The sequence below is a fragment of the Alligator mississippiensis genome, chromosome 1 (genome assembly GCF_030867095.1).
Source record: "Alligator mississippiensis isolate rAllMis1 chromosome 1, rAllMis1, whole genome shotgun sequence".
Taxonomy (NCBI): Eukaryota; Metazoa; Chordata; order Crocodylia; family Alligatoridae; genus Alligator; species Alligator mississippiensis.
In genome coordinates, this window is record NC_081824.1 from 340,287,596 (window position 1) to 340,293,786 (window position 6,191).

Genomic DNA, 6,191 nt, shown 5'->3' on the forward strand with positions numbered 1-6,191 from the left:
TTCTGTCCTGTGCTTCATCAGTCAAATGATTCTTCAATCAGAATGTTATTAATAAATTCTGTTGATACATGAGATAGAACAGAACAGAATAGAGTAGAATAGTTTCTACCAGACTAGAATTTGCTTTTCAAAGCTAACAGAAATAAAACAGTGAAAACTATTACTTTTGGCAGAAACCATTAGATGAGCCTTGGAATACCAATTATCTAAGCTGTATATCAATAGGAGTTTCTATATTCAAAGGGACATTTGATTGATTGGAGTTTATATTTAAAAAGAAGTGATCTTTTTTTTCCTAAGGAGATGGATGATAGATTTGAATGAAAATGATAAAACATATTTGACAATATTTCTTTCTTCTCCCAACCCCCCATTTTTTCAGTTGATTAAAATAAAAAAATAAATAACCCCTCAAACTTTACAGGGACTGAAAATGTACACATTGAAACCCAAAAATGCTTCACAGTGCAATAGGACTATTATAGTATAAGCAAAACCACTTTGGCTTGGAAATTCCAAATAGCCTATTTTCTAGTTTATTCTGAATAATCTAGTTTATTCATACATGTTTGTGTGCATGTCCTACAGTCCTGGAGCAACAACTAAAAGGAGAAAGTAACAACAAGAAAAAGAATCAGCTGAGCCCCATGAGATATTCTTGTTATTCTCGACTCCAATCTCCAGTTCACATTTCTGCACAAATAGCAAATCTTCAAACTGCTACACATAGATTATTTCACACTTTACTGATGCAGTAGGTACACAAAGTACCACAGTTCCTGAAGGTAAATATACTTCAGTTAGCTCTTGACCTCTCAGACGTCCCTTGAACAAGGACCTGTATATTAGGGCTGTGCAAAATGGCACCGTTCCATTTCAACTTGTGTTTTGACATTTCAATGGAACTGCATTTCATTTTGAATTTCATTTTGATTTGAAACTGCTGTTCCATTTTGTTTTGATGTTTCATCCATAAGCTTTAATGGGGAAGCTCAAAACAGCCTACAACTTTGTCATTTCTGGCCTAATTTGGATGAAACTTGCAGAAATGGTAGCCCCTTCTGTGGGCATGAATCCTGCCAATTTTCAAGGAGATAGGTGCAGGAGGTTCAGGGAAACTGCACCTCAAAATCTTGAAAGCAAAAAACTCACTTCACGTGTATGGGTTAAGCCACAGCCAGGTCAAAACTGCAGGCCTGCTAGCTCCTGGTGAGGCAATGAAGCCTGTTAAGTTTCAAGGAGATAGGTGCAGGGGTTTGGGGGAAACTGCACCTCAAGCTAAGGACAAGCAAAACTCATGACATGGGTGACGCTGGGTGTGTGTTACGGTGCAGCAGGGTGAAAGTTGCAGGCCTGCTAGACCTGCTGAGGCCATGAAGCCTGCCAGCTGTCAAGGAGATAGGTGCAGGGGTTCTGAGTTCTGGGGCCCTGCACCTCTGGCTGCTGACAGGCAAAACTTGTGACATGGGTGCTTGTGGGACTGTGTCTGTCTTGGGGCACAGAGGGGTGAAAACTGCAGGCCTGCTAGGCCCTGCTGTGGCCACGAAGCCTGCCAGATGTCAAGGAGATAGGTGCAGGGGGAGTCTGGGTTCTGGGGCCCTGCACCTCTAGCTGCTGACAGGCAACACTTGTGACATGGGTGGGTGGCACTGTGTGTGTGGTAAGGTGAGTCCTCACTCAACTGACACAAAGGCAGAAAGCAGGGCAGTTCAAACAATGCTGCCTTTTATGCAGTTTTTCCATCCCTCCCCCAGAAAACTGGGATTGGAAGGGACCTCAGGCAAGGATGACAGTCACTGGCCAGCTACACAGTCAATAATGAGAGTGCTCCTTCCCCACACTTCCCCCTCCCTCTCCTTACTTTAGTTTCTGTTTCCCTGCAGGCAAGCCCAGCTTGAGCTTCAAAACTCAAAATGTTTCAAAGATTTTGAAATGTTTTGACTTGCCTCACTTCTTTTTGAAGCTGTTTTGAAGCTCTCTGTTTCATTTTGATTTTGCTGTTTCGATCTCAAAACGAGTTGAAACAGCGTTGAAACGAAACTCTCAATGAAATTGTGCACAGCCCTACTGCATATACAGTCTAGGCAGGTTCATATGGTATGGTTTCGGACAGTTAGACTCCTCAAGCAGCAGCACCTAAGTAGGCCCAAGTATAGCCTGAGTATGTGAGTGGGAGAAAAACTCTGATAAGTGCTTTGATATAAAACCATAGCTAAGCCAGAGGAACTGGTAAATAGGGAGTAGGAAAACAAAGATTGGGTACTGCTTTAGGATTAAGTAGGCAGATTTTTTAGTCTACTACTCCTTTTGTTACCATTTTGAGCAATGCTTGAAGCTGAATGCTTTTCTCTTATGCTGCCTTAGTAAACCCAAAAGGGAAAGTTGGGCATGGGACATGGGAGAGACTGGTTCTAGTCTATGTTCCTGACTTCTCCAATAGTTTTTCCACAACAGAAACTTCTGTTGTTCCAAGGAGCTGAGCACCTCTTTTGATCAGTTCCACTGCATGGGTGAATTTGTATTCTAGGCTTTGACCTCTCCCTTGCTCTTTGAACAAAAAAACTCAATATGAAAAAACAATAGCTTGTGCAAATATAGTGGGTGTCAAATGAATATATTTGCTAATTCTATACTATATGTAAGACCTTGATAAATATACAGACTGATATCTTTGGCAGGGCTCATTAACAGGCTTTCAAGCTATTTAAAAGGATATGATCCAATTCCTGTACCTTCAAGTGTTAGAGTAATAAAGAAGACATCATCATGGCCAAGGATCATGAATGGTCCAAGTAACCACAACTAATGAAGCTCAAAAGATCTTTGAGTTACAAAAAAGGCTAGGAATTGAGTCATGAGGTCTTATAAGGAGAAATCCTAGAAATAACTCAAGCTAAGATTTATGTCTGTTAAAAGTTAAGGGAAACTCCTAAGGGAAAAGTGGCAAGTTTGGGACATTAAGGGCCAAACTCTACTCCACACATTAGGTCTCTGAGTGGACGTAGGGTTCTATGTACAATTCTATTATGTCCTGTCCAAGTTCTTCAAAATCCATGAATACATACACTTTTGTAACAACCACCATCTTACGTTTAATACTGAGTCTCAAAAAAAAAGTGGCCAGAAGGAAGAGGAGCCACCTATCTTTTGCATTAACAGCATTTCAGGGAGTTGAGCAGGGTAGAATATGGATGCACATACAGTTGGAGCCATTTCAAAAGCAGAACGTTTCAAAAGGGCAGCAGCTGTTATCCTCTAAGTGTTACGTGGGGATAAGCCAGACATGATAGAAACAGAGTAGAACCACTCTAACATAGGGAAAACACTATTAAAGTTGGACTGATTTTGCTACATTTGTATTATTTCTGGCTTGCCTATATGTAGCAATTAGAAAGTAACAGCTGCTGCCCTTTTGATCCAGCTCCAAATGTACATGTTCATACCCAGAACTGAACTTTGGCACCAAGTCCACTTACAGGCCTAATAGGTGAAATAGAATCTGGCCTTAACTCTGTTAACATGCTTACATGTGTTGAAATGGATTGGAGCAGTTGTAGCTGTGATAGTCCAGGAAATATGCAAGAAGTAAGTGTTGGGAGTTTGGGGGGGGGGGCAATATATTTTATCAGATAAAACAACTGTATAGTTGGGAGAAATATCAAAAGGCATACAGTTGGCCCAATAAAAGATATCTCCACAAAAAAAATCCTTGTTTTTCACATGTATGTTGTTACAGAATACTTTACCTGACATAAAGCAACATACTAAATAATGCCCTGTGGGTTTTTCTGTTGCTGATTACAATTCATCTTGCAGGCATGTGTTTGGGTATTTCACTACAAATTCTACAACTATTTAGGTTTCTATTTTATTCAAAGACAACGCATCATAGAATCTAAAATTGTAATAAGTTTTTCCCCTCAGAAATCTGGCATAGCTGACAGTAATAAATCATTCAGCTGTTCACTCAGTCATTCACTTTGTAAGTTCTTTTGAGTGTCATGTATCTTCAAATTGTAGTGTGTGTATATATACACACACACACACACATAATACAGAAAATATAACAAAGTTTAAAAAAACAAATCACAAAGGAGGTGTTCTACATGCTAATGTACAATAATAGTGCTAAAAACATATTTGCAGAAAGGAATGCCACTTGATTCCAACCTAAAAATAAATGCCACTGGTAAATAGCATTAGTTGAGATGCCAAGGAAGTCATTAAACCATTTTGTTATAGATTTTCAGGTGTTATTTTCATACAGCAAAAGGAATGAAAAAGATGTATAACAAACTTGGACAAATTCAATCCTTAGCTGATCCTATGTAATTCCTATTTCCTCTGATGGTGTTGTGTGCATTAAAGAGCAGGAAAGTTTTAACTTAAAAGATTTAAATTAAGATGAAACAATTCCTGTCAAGATAAAGTTTGAAATTTTGCTATGGAACTCAAGCTTTTGAGGTTCTAAGCCTATTAAGCACCAAGTGACAACCTATTCCATTAAATATGATGGTGGCAGAACACAGCTTTATCACTTCTGAGGGCTGCCAAAACAGTTATATCAGCACCAAACTGAAGTAAGGATTGGGGGGATTTCCTTGGCTGTTAAAGTTTTCTGGACATAGCTAAAGTCAAGGTGTCAAATTCATTTGACAAATACATCTAAATCCCATCTTAATTATAGTTTGTGGGCTGGATTATCATTTTAAGACTACACAGCTAGAGGTGTATGGAAGACTTCCAGTAGAAAGATTTCACCCCTCGCTGAATATTCAAGTTGTTTTCAGTTAAACCACTCAACTTCTACTTTTACTCTTTTGTCTGAAGCAGAGGTAGGCATGCTCGTCAAGTAAATTTGAAAAAAAAATTAAAATACCTCCAAAAAGTCATATAAACTATGTTTGTATAAATCACAGTATGAACATACACACTGGGCACATTTACATATTCATTAATGAGCCTTAGATACTGTGCATTTACTATTTGCTTAATAAAGTACTAACTAAATGTGCAGTAACTAGAGTTACTGAACAGTAGCGCCAGCACATGGTTACTCTCTTTAGCCTATTAACACTGTGCAGTAGTGTTAGGGTGACAGTATTTGGATCTTGGGGACCACTGAATTTGCAGCTGAATATGAGGCTATAGCCTGTGGCCTAGCAAAGCTGCTAATCGCAAGGCAGAATGACAGTTTAAAAGTAACATTGCAAGATGCTTAGGCAAGCATTTTCCTAATAATGTGGTAGTGTGTAGGACATATGACTCATTGTGTAAGGAGAACAGGATGAAGCCCACCAGCTGTCATCAGGAGATAAAGCAGAAGTAAGGCCTTAGAGATAAAGGAGTCAGCAAGAAATGCCAAGTGACCAAAAGAAGCGGAAGTCAAAGTCTTAGACATGCACTCATAGCAAAAAGGCATGTAAATGAGTGAAATGCATAGGTAATTCCATGCTAATGAAACAAACAGTAAACAGAGGCAGAGCTTGAGATAGGAGGAAATATGGGTGGAACAAAGGAGGGACAAAGGTGGAGTAAATGTTAATGGGTATGAACCAAGGTGTATAAATGTAGAAAGAACTAATGTTCATGGAGGCTCCCCAGTTTGTTGGAGCTAGTCCGAAGCTGTCTCCATTTTGAATAAAGCTGTTGCGAGCAACGTGCGCTGGTGTTTGCTCTCTGAGCAATTGGATCGTTATCTTCCTAGTCGTTGGGTGCTGCATGGAGTTGGGGTCTAACAGTAGGCTATTAGCATGGTTTTTAACCATCATGTTACTACGCAGTATTACTAGGCTAATGCTCAGTAAGCATCTTGTGTAGATGCACCCACGAGGTACCTATTAGGATAATATCATGGGCTTGCTTAACTTTCCTGACCTTCTTTCTTCATACTTCTTGCTAAAACTTTGCCTTTGCCGTATTAAGAATCCTACCAGGTACAATAAATGCTGGATCCAGTAAATTAAGCCATGCTTGTCTTTTTAAACATCACTTACCACATTTGAATCATGTTTGTAATTACATTTCTGCAGGAGGACAATGTTAATTGAGATTTGCCATCTCCGATCTCAAGGGTGTTCATATTGGCAACAGGATTCCTGCCAACTTCTCACAATGACAAAAATATTTATTGACAAAATATATATCCAATTGGAAACTACTAAACAGCTGAATAATATAAGAAAAAATAG